The sequence below is a fragment of the Corythoichthys intestinalis genome, chromosome 2 (genome assembly GCF_030265065.1).
Source record: "Corythoichthys intestinalis isolate RoL2023-P3 chromosome 2, ASM3026506v1, whole genome shotgun sequence".
Lineage (NCBI taxonomy): Eukaryota > Metazoa > Chordata > Actinopteri > Syngnathiformes > Syngnathidae > Corythoichthys > Corythoichthys intestinalis.
Genome location: NC_080396.1, coordinates 14,602,501 through 14,615,445, shown reverse-complemented (window position 1 = coordinate 14,615,445; position 12,945 = coordinate 14,602,501). Strand labels below are relative to the sequence as shown.

General features: G+C 38.7%; 1 protein-coding gene and 1 pseudogene across 1 annotated transcript in view; one reads left to right on the top strand and one right to left on the bottom strand.

The window, feature by feature from the left end:
* zmp:0000000926 (uncharacterized) overlaps positions 1-8,232 on the bottom strand; it is a 68,094-nt gene extending 59,862 nt beyond the window's left edge. Inside the window, exon 1 of the mRNA XM_057829849.1 lies at positions 8,065-8,232. The gene's annotated coding sequence lies outside the window, so the exon portion shown is untranslated. The remainder of the gene's footprint in view (positions 1-8,064) is intronic.
* Positions 8,233-9,795: 1,563 nt separating this feature from the next.
* Positions 9,796-9,879, top strand: LOC130912575 (uncharacterized; annotated as a pseudogene).
* The last annotated feature ends 3,066 nt before the right edge of the window (positions 9,880-12,945 follow it).

The window sequence follows — 12,945 nt, the reverse complement described above, 5'->3', positions numbered from 1 at the left end:
ACATACACCAAACAATAAATACAGCAGAATGTCCATTTCGCGTAATTGCGGAAGCCCGTCGATATCTTTACTCCATTTGTCTTCGGCTTTGCTCGTATTTGCTCGTAAGGGTCAACATTGTTCACATCCTTAAGTTTGATCACATATCTGTTCTTCGTCTTAGTAACGAGTTTGTCTCTTTATCGAACTGGCAAGTTAAAGTTTAATGTCCTGCGAGCCAGACCTGCTTCCATTATGGCTGCGTTGTTGTCAAATCTCACGTGAGCCCCCATTCTGTGACGTAAACGCTTGAGCCTAATAGCAGTGTTGTTAATAACGGCGTTACAATATAACGGCGTTACTAACGGCGTTATTTTTTTCAGTAGTGGGTAATCTAATTAATTACTTTTCTCATCTTGGCAACTCCGTTACCGTTCCTGAGGACGGAAAGGCATGCGTTACTATATTGGTCGAAAAGTCTGAGGGAGATGGACTCACCGAGATGACAGAGCAGAGCAGGAGTATGGAGGAGGCAAGAAAGTTGTGACGCCGAGCAAACGCGATGCTAGGTAGCTCCAATAATACATGTTGTAGCCGATAGCCTACAAACTACGCCCGCATGTTATGGTAGATATGGTAGACATGGTAGATATCAAATGTACTGTACATAGATATAACTAGATGCAAAATGACAGACATGGCACTAAATGAGTTAGTAGACAGCCGCCATCTTAAAGCAGTAGACTTTTTAGGACGGCTCTGTTGTAGAGAACCTTCCTAAGTAACTTTTTATCTAAAATACTTCTAAATCGGCAAAATCTTGACTTGAATCTATCTTTAAATGATGAAACAGTTTTAAAACTTTCATATGTCGAAAGTAGAGAGAAGGGAACTAATGCAATAATGGGAGCAATTTTAACAACTTTTAACAGTTGATTCAGGGTAAAGGGTAAATTATGGTAAAGAATTGGGCTCGGGCCAATTGTACCAAAAACCTTCACAAAAAACTTCACATGGTGTGGCCAATGTTTTTTTTTTTTTTTTTTTGAGGAAAAAAAAAAAAAAAGTAATTATCACCAATTACTTTGCCAAGTAACTAATTACTCTTACATTCAGGTAATTGAGTTATTAACACAATTACTTTTTGGGAGAAGTAATTTGTAACTATTATTAATTACTTTTTTTCCAATAAGATTAACAACACTGCCTAATAGCACACGTACTTCAGAGCCGGTGTTTTCACACACAAACCGGAACAGCGCGTGCGGCAAACACACACACGCAAAACAGATGCAGAGGGATATGATGTCAGAGCATTCAGAGGAAAATTTGTCCTTTACGAGGTGGAGATATAAACACTGTTTCAAGTTGGTCAAAATTAAAGGAAAGAACGTGCATGTAAAGTGTAATTTATGTCCCGTGGCAAAGCTTTTGTCGACATCTGTGGTAAGCAATTCAAATCTGTTTATTTTAGTTGCACTTCAAGTGTAGGATAAATCTGTTGCTGGTGAGGTGCAATAAATATTACAAGGTTCTATAACACAACTACCTGTCTGTTCTTCTCTATTCAACTGACTCGAATACTGCTCAAAAAATTTCAAATTCTTTGACATACAACAACTTATTTTTAAAGTAACGGAAATAGTTACTTCCCCTGGTAACTAGTTACTTTTACTATAGAGTAATTCAGTTACTAACTCAGTTACTTTTTGGAAGAAGAAGTGAGTAACTATAACTAATTACTTTTTTAAAGTAACATGCCCAACACTGGTCATAACTGCACTGTTTTTAACTGCTTACTAACAAGCCGATCTAATCTGAGGCAGGGGCCCAATTAAGGAAAGGGAATTGACTGGGTGTGTCTGTATTTTCTACTCAAAGTGGAGTGATTCCATAATTTTTTCTTCAGAATGGAGTGATTCTGTATTACCCTGCACTTGCTCTTTAAAAGTAACATTTACTGACCACCACAATGTTTTTATTCATTTCTTTTCGTGTTTCTGAATGTGAAAGAGTTGCACTTTTGAATTAATTCATTATTTTTTCAAGCTTTTTATCTGAGTTTGTTCTACATAAAAAAAAGTCTGCATGAGTGCTCGTCCAAGACTGGTGATTCCATACTTTTTGCTGGGGGTGGAACAAATGTCAAATTTACATACATAACAGTTAACAACAAGTCTAATAAAGTGCTTGTGTAGCCTAATCCCGTTCCACCAATATTCATTGTTTATTTATTCCACTGAGCTCTCTGGATTCGTCTAAGTGTATCTGACTTGTTGCATCGATGTGCGCATGTACGCAGCAAACCACCCTAGACTCAGTTGTCCGGTTAATTTGCTGACAGACTCACATATGATCAGCATGGATAGTTAGCGCTGTTTGGTTGAAATGCACATATGTTTTCTGGAACTACAAAAAAAGAAAAAAGAGGAGAGAGGAAACAAGCAATTTGCTGAATTAATACGATACAAAGGACAATGCCACGGAAAATTGATCAGATCTTTAGGAGTAAGAAAATAAGAGATAAAGAGGCTTATTTCGTTTTTATTTGCTCTGATGGGGAGGTTCAGAACATCTTCCATGTTAAAGTGCACATTTGGACATATTTTTGTTCTTAATAGTAGGCTACTTATTTATTTCCGTATAATTTATTTCTTTATTATTATTATTATTTTAATTTTTGCATCATCTTCAAAATATATTCCACCCCAATGTGCATAATGTAAGAGTTATTTGTACTTTTTTTTATTAATTTATACTATTCATATCATTATTTTTTTTCTAAGTGAATGTTTACATTAACTTTAATTTTAATGTAGTTCATTCTAATAATAATTATTATTATTTTACTGTACCTCATGTTCTTAAGTTTTGTTCTAAAGAAGTTAAAATTGAGGTTTTGCATTACTGTAACATAACTGTTAGACATCATTGTAAAAACAACAATTTTTAATGAAAATCATTTTCTTTTGTAGTCCTTGTTACCGTAGTGTTATTCATCACTGCAGTGTTATTAATCTTACTTACTGGTAACTGGTGATAATTTTCATGTTTTTTTTTTCTCCTCAAAAAAACAAAACAAAAACAAAAACAAAAACAAAAAACAACTTCAGGTCACACTATGTGAAGTGTAAAAGGTTTTTGGGACAATTGGCCCTAGCCCAATTCTTTACCCTAATTTACCCTTTACCCTGAATCAACCGTTAAAATAGTTAAAATTGCTCCCATTATTGCATTAGCTCCCTTCTGTCTACTTTTGAAATGTGGACGTTTTAAAACTGTTTCATCATTTAAAGATAGATTGAAGTCAAGATTTTGCCGATTTATGAGTATTTTAGATAAAAAGTTACTTAGGTTCGCTAAGTGTTAGGTTTTGTGTTGATTCCCTCCTAGTGTGTCCTTGTAATTGCCATTGATTTCACCTGGTGTACCGCTCCATGTGTATCCTCCAGTCTGCGTTCCTTTGTCTGCGTGTGTATATAAGCTCCAGTTTCTTTTCAGTCCTTGTTGCGTCATTGTCAATGTCAGTGTCTATGTCAACGTTGAAGTCAAGTCCCGTCCAAGCCCTCGTGTACCTGTCCCTCCGTTTAAGTAAGTTTTGTTGGAACATTGCCTTTTGATCCATAGTCCTTTTGTTTGTTCTTTGTGATTTTGTTAGTGATTATTAAAACGTTTTTTGAGTTCACTGCCACCTGCCTCACTGCCCTTTTTGTTTCCCTGCATTTGGGTCCACAGAACCTGCCTGCCCGCGTTCCTGACACTAAGAAGGTTCTCTACAACAGAGCCTGCCTAAGAAGTCTACTGCTTTAAGATGGCGGCTGTTTACTAACGCATCTAGTTCCTAAAATGTACATGTTGCTAACGCTGCCATGTCATTTCGCATCTAGTTCTAAATATGTATGTGATATCTACCATGTCTACCATATGTACCATATCACGTGGGCATAGTTTGTAGGCTATCGGCCACAGTCAGGTATTATTGGAGCCACCTAGCATAGTAGCATCGCGTTTGGTACGCCGTCACACTCCCTTGCCTCCTCCCCATTCCTGCTCTGCTCTGTCGTCTCGGTGAGTCCGTCGCCCTCAGACTTTTATCACGTCATTCAACCAATATAGCAACGCATAGTAACGCACGCCTTTCCATCCTCAGTAATGGTAACGGCGTTGCGGCCTAAAGTGACCAAACCATTTGCCCGGACAAGTCCTACTTTCACGTAGTATCCTCGTCGTCCGGGCGGGTTTTATAAATTCATAAAAATGTCCGATTTTTATGATTTTTCACGGGACCAATTTGAAGAGAATCCCTCCGGCTGCTGGGTGGCAGCAGTTGACATGGCTCCTGCTAGAAGGGAGGGAAGGAGTAGTTCTTCTTGTTTCTGTTGTCAGTTTACCCCTATCATTAGCTTTACCGCCATCTACTGGGTTGATGATTTGGCCACAACGCCTGCCCAGTTTTTAAGTTTTTACGATAAATACGTATATAATAGCAACTGTTGACTTCTGTCGGAGCTTTGACTGTAAAATCCAGTTTGGTGTCGCATCGTTGCGCTGCCGATAATTGTAAACTTTTATAGCAAAGTTTGATTTTTGCCTCAGCTAGCTATCAATAAGGTAAACCACGCTAGGCATTATGGAAAACGTAATTTTGAACTGCTACGTTTGGAAACATGCTGGTTGAATTGTTTGTCAGTTTATTTCAGTTATTGTTTGTGTGCAATCTAGAACATTGAATGAGAATATCAATTGAATGGGAATAACAATTCGTCAAGTACAATTGTCGTGATAGTAATTTATAAAAATGTTTCGTTGGCACATAGCCTACTGTGTGTATGTGTATTGACTGGACTACATTTCCATGGGTCTGCATTCTATATATATTATTATTAGGGCTGTCAAAATTATCGTGTTAATGAGCGGTAATTAATTTTTTAAATTAATCCCGTTAAAATATTTGACGCAATTAACGCACAAATGCCCCGCTCAAACAGATTAAAATGACAGCACAGTGAAAGGTGTACTTGTTGTGTTTTGAGTTTTGCCGCCCTCTGCTGGCGCTTGGGTGCAATTGATTTTATAGGCTTCAGCACCCATGAGCATTGTGTAAGTAATTATTGATATCAACAATGGCGGGCTACTAGTTTATTTTTTGATTGAAAATTCTATTAAATTTTTATTATTACGAAAACACGTTTTATTAAAACGAAAACATGAAGAGGGGTTTTAATATAAAATTTCTATAACTTGTACTAATATTTATCTTTTAAGAACTACAAGTCTTTCTATCCATGTTTCGCTTTAACAGAATGTTAATAATTGTCATGCCATCTTGTTGATTTATTGTTATAATAAAGAAATACAGTACTTATGTACCGTATGTTGAATGTATATATCCATCTTGTGTCTTATCTTTCCATTCCAACAATAATTTACAGAAAAATATGGCATATTTTATAGATGGTTTGAATTGCGATTAATTGCGATTAATTACGATTAATTAATTTTTAAGCTGTAATTAACTCGATTAAAAATTTTAATCGTTTGACACCCCTAATTATTATTATTATTATTGTTTTTTTTTCCAAACTGCATTTTTCCATCTAGAGTGAGGGGGCACACTTTAAATATTATTAAAAGTGATATAGGCATCTGTGAGTGAACTTCGTGTAAAATTCAAGAATCTTGAGGCCGGGCGGGCTGACTGTCCTCTTTTATGGAGATCAAAATATGGTCACTCTCACGTTGCCAAGATGAGGAAAGTAATTAATTAGATCACTCACTAATGAAAAAAATAACGCCGTTAGTAACACCGTTATATTCTAACGCCGTTATTAACAACACTGACTTACACCTGTTGTGTTTTATCGTGTGTTATACAGTAGGTATAACTGTGCCAAAAGCTGTTTTCTTTGTATTTCGTTGGTGGTTTTAGATGTTTGAAGCCCCCCCACCCCCCGACACACACAAACACACTTTGTGTCAGGGAGTTCCGCTAAGAAATTCTTGCCACTTTCACCCCTGGGTAAATTCTAAAGCTAAAATCACTTAACAAAGAAAATTACATACATTATAGCCTAAGATACAATTGTCCTTTTTTTTGCCAGTTTAAAGGGAAAATACAGTTGTAAACTGTGAAAAGAAATGAGATAAGCTGATTTAAAAAAAAAAAGAAAAAAAAAAACATCCTTTTGATGGCCAAATCGCCTTACTACCATGTATTCATAAATATTCAGTTGTCTTTTTCACCTTCTTTCCATCTCACTCATCTGCCTGTGGGAGAGCACACACTACAAGTGGGTTAGAGTTCTGGAGTAGAGCACATGACTGTCAACATGAAGTGTAATGTGTGTGTATGGGTTGTGTCTGTCTGTGTGGTAGGTACTGTAGGTGGAGAAGCAGAGCAGGGTGTGAAGGAGCCCTGTGATAATGACAGGCCATGCATTATATAACATGCAGATTGCATAAGGAGATGATTATTTTAAGTCCACATATCGACAAAGTGTAAGTATTTTTGGACGTGGGCGTACAGCAATGTACGCACTTCTAAGTGTATGAAATATTCCGAGATGTGCTCTTTTTCTTTAGTGGCGAGTGTGGGTGTGAGTATACATGAGTGAATAATCTGATTTTAAGAAAGGGGCATGGATGTTTCAGATTTCTTTTGGTGCTATCTGCATATCAAAACAAGAATGTGGGAATGTTGGCACACTTGTGAACACTGAACAGTGTGCATAAAGGTGTCTTTTTTATCACAGGCTCCTACTCATGATCACTTTTGGGCTTCAGAAAGATCGACTTGAAAAAGGGCGGACTATTATCTATTGCAAAACCTGTAGCATTGACTTTTGATGTTGTTTGTGTTTGAGCTTGTGCTGAGAGAGCACATGCTCAGACTTTTATCACTCACTTTCGTAGTCACTTAGTCACAAGGTTAGGGTCTACTGGGATGTGTGGTGTGGAGTCATACAAGTGAGGCAATCGGCCCATACACTACTATCTGTGTGCTGCTGCCTCCAGTGCGAGGCCTCCCGCCTCATGTGTGCCTCTGCAAAAATAGACCTCTTAAAGGGCCAGCAGCCACTCAACCCTACAAATAAAATCAATAAATACATTTAAATCTCTCATTCAGACTACTCTTATTCAGACTTCCATCATTCGGGTGGATACAGTAGAACAATGGGACATCATGCACCTCCAAAAATATTTACCCTGTATCATCATGCAAAACCATAGAGAAAATGCTTATAAATGGAACAAGTGAAGTTAGTGCTGTCAACTTTGTAAGGCTAACAAAGATCGATAGCAACAGTTGTTTTAGACTTACTGAACGTTCCGCAGAAATAAACACCATATGAAATGGAAGGAGATTTCTTGTTTCTCAATTTTGTATTCCTTGCACAATCTCTTCTCGCGACAAGTTCGATGTACTGTTTGCACACGTTCTCGGAAATGTTGTTTTCCTGACCAACTGTATGCATCAACCTGTAAATTTTGCAGCACCAACCTTTCCTATTTTTTCCCTCTCACTTACCTCTTTTTCAATTGCTTCTGAGTGCAAATTGTCCCACCCTGACCAATCTCTTCTGTACTTTACCAGTTTGAACACACCTCCTCTAGGGCCCCTTGCTATCTCTGGACCAGGGCTATTTAAGCCCACTGCTCTAATTCTGAAAGTCCTGATCAGGCTGAGTGATGCACCTCCACCTCCCTCTCTCACTCTCTCTGGATCAGTCACACTCACCAGCTTGTTCACACTCTCTCGGTTATTCCCCACCACGCGCCTACACACACACGCACCCAGGCATACGCGTGAACACACACGCAGGTGCTGGCTTGCATTTCTGAATAGTATATATTCATACACAGAGACAAATGCACGCAGGTGCCATCTTACTTGAGTGGATGGTGAACATTCATCCTCTGGCACGACAACACAATTTGGAGATGTTTCTGACGGTGACACTAACTACACTTACTTCATCAACACTCTGCACATAACACTGTCTCATTCAAAGTTCCAGACACAGTTTCAGTCACCGAGTACTTCATAAACACACACACAGAAGAGGAAGTGGTGTGGTGACATACCTCACTGGGTGCCTGAGCATATCTGCTGCTGGAGATTTCACTCATTGGATCAGGTTGGCAGCGGCAGCAGAAAGCATTAAAAAATATCCACTTTGCTCTTCGCTACTGCTCAGCCTTTCCTCTCTTCATCCTGTCCCTACCTCTCCTTCTTTTCACTCTCTAAACGCCTCTTTGCTCCCTCCCTCACTCCCTTCCTCCAGCTCCCTCTCTCACTTTCTATCTCCCTGTCAGAGCATTCTCTCTCCACAGCTCTCTTGATCTCACAACCCCTCCCCTCACATCACTCTTCCCTTATTCCTTTACAAGTACTCACTGACAGTTGCTAACTTTTTCCCCTACCTGCAATGGAGTGTATAATTAGACAGAGCTCAGTGGTAATACAGTCAGGCTCATTGTGAGAGCTTTGGCATTGACGCTCATGTTTGGCGGGCAGCCCGATGGCTTGGCTTATTAACCTCCCTTTAGCTGAAGGCAGAACGGACCGGCCCTGTGGCTCTTGCTATTTGTTGCAACACCTCAGCTACTTAGCCTCATCGGCCAATCCAGGGCGAGGAGGGATGAAGGCAAAGGTGCACCTGCTGAGACCAGCGTGTACTGTATGTGAGGAAGCACTGACAAGTTGCAGCAGGTGCAATGCACCGCCAGCTGTAGTGAAGTTTAGGATTCATGACAGCCATGACAGAGGCGACACTTGTTTTTCTTGGGCTTGCTACCGTGTGTGTAGTGGTAACATGTGATTCTTTTTCCCCCCCAAAAAGGCCGACTGATACAGTGGGGCAAATAAGTATTTAGTCAACCACCAATTGTGCAAGTTCTCCTACTTGAAAAAATTAGAGAGGCCTGTAATTGTCAACATGGGTAAACCTCAAACATGAGAGACAGAGTAAGGGGAAAAAAACAGAAAATCACATTGTTTGATTTTTAAAGAATTTATTTCCAAATTAGAGTGGAAAATAAGTATTTGGTCACCTACAAACAAGCAAAATTTCTGGCTGTCAAAGAGGTCTAACTTCTAACGAGGTCTAACGAGGCTTCACTCGTTACCTGTACTAATGGCACCTGTTTTAACTCATTATCGGTATAAAAGACACCTGTCCACAAAAATCCCCGAACCACATGGAGGGGGGCTTAGGGAATGACCTACAGAGAGCTGGGAAAACAGTAACATCAGTATCAGTAACACAATGCGCCGCCAGGGACTCAAATCCTGCACTGCCAGACGTGTCCCCATGCTGAAGCCAGTACACGTCCAGGCCTGTCTGCGGTTCGCTAGAGAGCATTTGGATGATCCAGAAGAGGACTGGGAGAATGTGTTATGGTCAGATGAAACCAAAATAGAACTTTATGGTAGAAACACAGGTTCTCGTGTTTGGAGGAGAAAGAATACTAAATTGCATCGAAGAACACCATACCCACTGTGAAACATGGTGGTGGAAACATCATGCTTTGGGGCTGTTTTTCTGCAAAGGGACCAGGACGACTGATCTGTGTAAAGGAAAGAATAAATCGGGCCATGTATTGAGACATTTTGAGTGAAAATCTCCTCCCATCAGCAAGGTAAATGGTAAATGGTTAATTGTGTTATACTTATATAGCGCTTTTCCACCTTTCAAAGCACTCAAAGCGCTTTACACTATCTCGCCATCTACCTACTGGTGACGCAGCACCAGGAGCAACGTGGGGTTCAGTATCTTGCTCAAGGACACGGCATTGAAGATGAGACATGGCTGGGACTTTCAGCAAGACAATGATCGTGGCCTATGAGGTTTATCCGAGGCGCGATTATTGCTAGTTGAAAACTTTACCCAATGATCCAAAACACACAGCCAGGGCAACAAAGGAGTGGCTTCGTAAGAAGCATTTCAAGGTCCTTGAGTGGCCTAGCCACTCACCAGATCTCAACCCCATCGAAAATCTGTGGAGGGAGTTGAAAGTCCGTGTTGCCCAACGACAGCCCCAAAAGATCACTGCTCTAGAGGAGATCTGCATGGAGGAATGGGCCAAAATACTAGCAACAGTGTGTGAAAAGCTTGTGAAGAGTTACAGAAAACGTTTGGCCTCCGTTATTGCAAACAAAGGGTACATAACAAAGTATTGAGATGAACTTTTGGTATTGACCAAATACTTATTTTCCACCATGTTTTGCAAATAAATTCTTTAAACAATTTGATTTTCAGTTTGTTTTTTTTTTCCCCCTCACATTCTGTCTCTCATAGTTGAGGTTTACCCATGTTGACAATTACAGGCCTCTCTAATATTTTCAAGTGGGAGAACTTGCACAATTAGTGGTTGACTAAATACTTATTTGCCCCACTGTATATTTCTCAGCAATAAAGCAATAATTGTTATAGATTTACCACACATTGAAAACACATAAAAAATCAATATCATTAATGAGATTCTTTTCCACATGCATTATACCATATGCCATAGGATAACCATTTTTTGTTGTTGTTGTTTTTTAATAGACTAAAGCTGCTACTTTTTCCTCTCTCTTTGAACCCTGCGACTTTATTCATTCAGCTCATTTACTTATTTTTACGGCCTAAAGAGCTTCATGTTTCCTTGTTATGGTTAGCGTCGGTTTCATTCATTTTGCTCAGCGACAGGCAGCATCACACTGACATAGCTACTTTGTGTTTGAACTAGGGCTGTCAAACGATTAACATTTTTAATTGAGTTAATTACAGCTTAAAAATTAATTAATCGTAATTCATCGCAATTAATCACAATTCAAAACATCTCTAAAATATGCCACGTTTTTCTGTAAATTATTGTTGGAATGGAAAGATAAGACACACGACGGATACATATATACAAACAAAATACTGTACATAAGTACTGTATTTGTTTATTGTAACAATAAATACACAAATGGCATTATTAACATTCTTTCTGTTAAAGTGATCCACGGATAGAAAGACTTGTAGTTCTTAAAAGATAATTGTTATAGTTACAAGCAGTGTTGTTAATTTTACTTTAAAAAAGTAATTAATTACAGTTACAAATTACTTCTCCCAAAAAGTAATTGCGTTAGTAACTCAGTTACCTGAATGTAAGAGTAATTAGTTACTTGGCAAAGTAACTAGGGATATATATATATATATTTTTTTTTTTTCTCAAAAAAAAAAAAAAAAAACACACACAGGTCACACAATGTGAAGCTTAAAGGGTTTGGGGGACAATTGGCCCTAACCCAATTCTTTACCCTCCACTTAACTAGACACAAGAGTATTGCGATAACTAGCTAGTAACCTTTGCTATGTGTGGAAGTCATTTAAAGTTGTGAATCAATCGTTAAAGTTGTTAAAATTTCTCCCGTTATTGCATTAGTTCCCTTCTGTCTACTTTAAACATGTGTAAGTTTTAAAACTGTTTCATCATTTAAAGATAGATTTAAGTTAAGATTTTGCCGATTTAGGAGCATTTTAGATTTAAAAAAATTACTTAGATTCACTAGGAAGGATCTCTACATCAGGGCCTTCCTGAGAGGTCTACTGCTTTAAGATGGCGGCTGTTTACAAACGCATGTAGTCCTTAAAACATGTTGGCAATGCAGCAGTGTTTGTCATTTGCATCTAGTTCTATAATATGATATCTACCGTGTCATGTGGGCGTAGTTTGTCGGCTATGGCTGCAGTCAGTATTATTGGAGCCACCTAGCATCGCGGTTGCAACGGCGTCTTCCCCACTCCTGCTCAGCTCTCGTCCCCGTGAGTCCGTTTCTCTCAGACTTTTTTTTTTTAATTCAACCAACTTAGTAACGCATAGTAACGCACGCCTTTCCCGCCTCAGTAACGGTAACGGCGTTGCCAAGATGAGAAAAGTAATGAATTAGATTACTCATTACTGAAAAAAATAACGCCGTTAGTAACGCCGTTATATTGTAACGCCGTTATTAACAACACTGGTTACAAGTTATAGTAATTTTATATTAAAACCCCTCTTCGTGTTTTCGTTTTAATAAAATTTGTAAAATTTTCAATCAAAAGTAGAGTTAATATAATAAGAATAAAAATAAAAATAACAATAATAAAAATAGAGTGACCAAAGTCTAAGTTTGACATGTATTTTGCATAGCTATTTTTGATATGGAATGCCAGTTCATTTTGCATTGTTGTTTAAATGTGTGTCAGAATAGGGCCTCATTACTATAGACTGAAGTGCTTTTCTTTTTGCGAACATATTTTTTTGGAGAGAGAGGAATATTATTTTTGTTGTGTTTATCTTACCCAAAATACAACAAGAGACACATAATTGCCACTAAAAGAAAGAAAACTTACCGAAATATGTGTGGAGCACAAATAGCAATTTGCATTGCATTGTGAATACAGCATGAACGTCTCACAACTACTAATTCACCCACGTTTAGAAGAAATAACATGAGTATGGAACGGCGCTGCCCCCAAGCGGCCGGTGGCGTTCTCTTCACTCTTAATGTCCATAAACGGCCTCATTGTAATCTGTTTGAGGCAATGTGCAAGCGGGTCATTTAGTGCATGCGTTAATTGCGTCAAATATTTTAACGTGATTAATTTTTAAAAAATAATTAATGCCCATTAACGCGATAATTTTGACAGCCCTAGTTTGAACACATTTTAACTTGTACCGCAAGTGTTCCATTATCCAAAAGCAAACTGTGTTCCCGAGTGGGGCACCTGGGCAAGGAATGCATTGTTGCACGCTCCTCCAGGTTTGATGCTAGGATAGCATTCCCGAGGCCATATTGTGGAAAACACTCAGGTGACTTGAAGTTCCGCTCGGAGATCCCCAATTTGGCCAACTTTCAAAATTGTCCAATATGCATGTGTGATACATCATTGGAAAGCTTAAAATCTCAATTTTCTCGGGGAAGGAAATTTTTGAACAGGAGGGCAATTT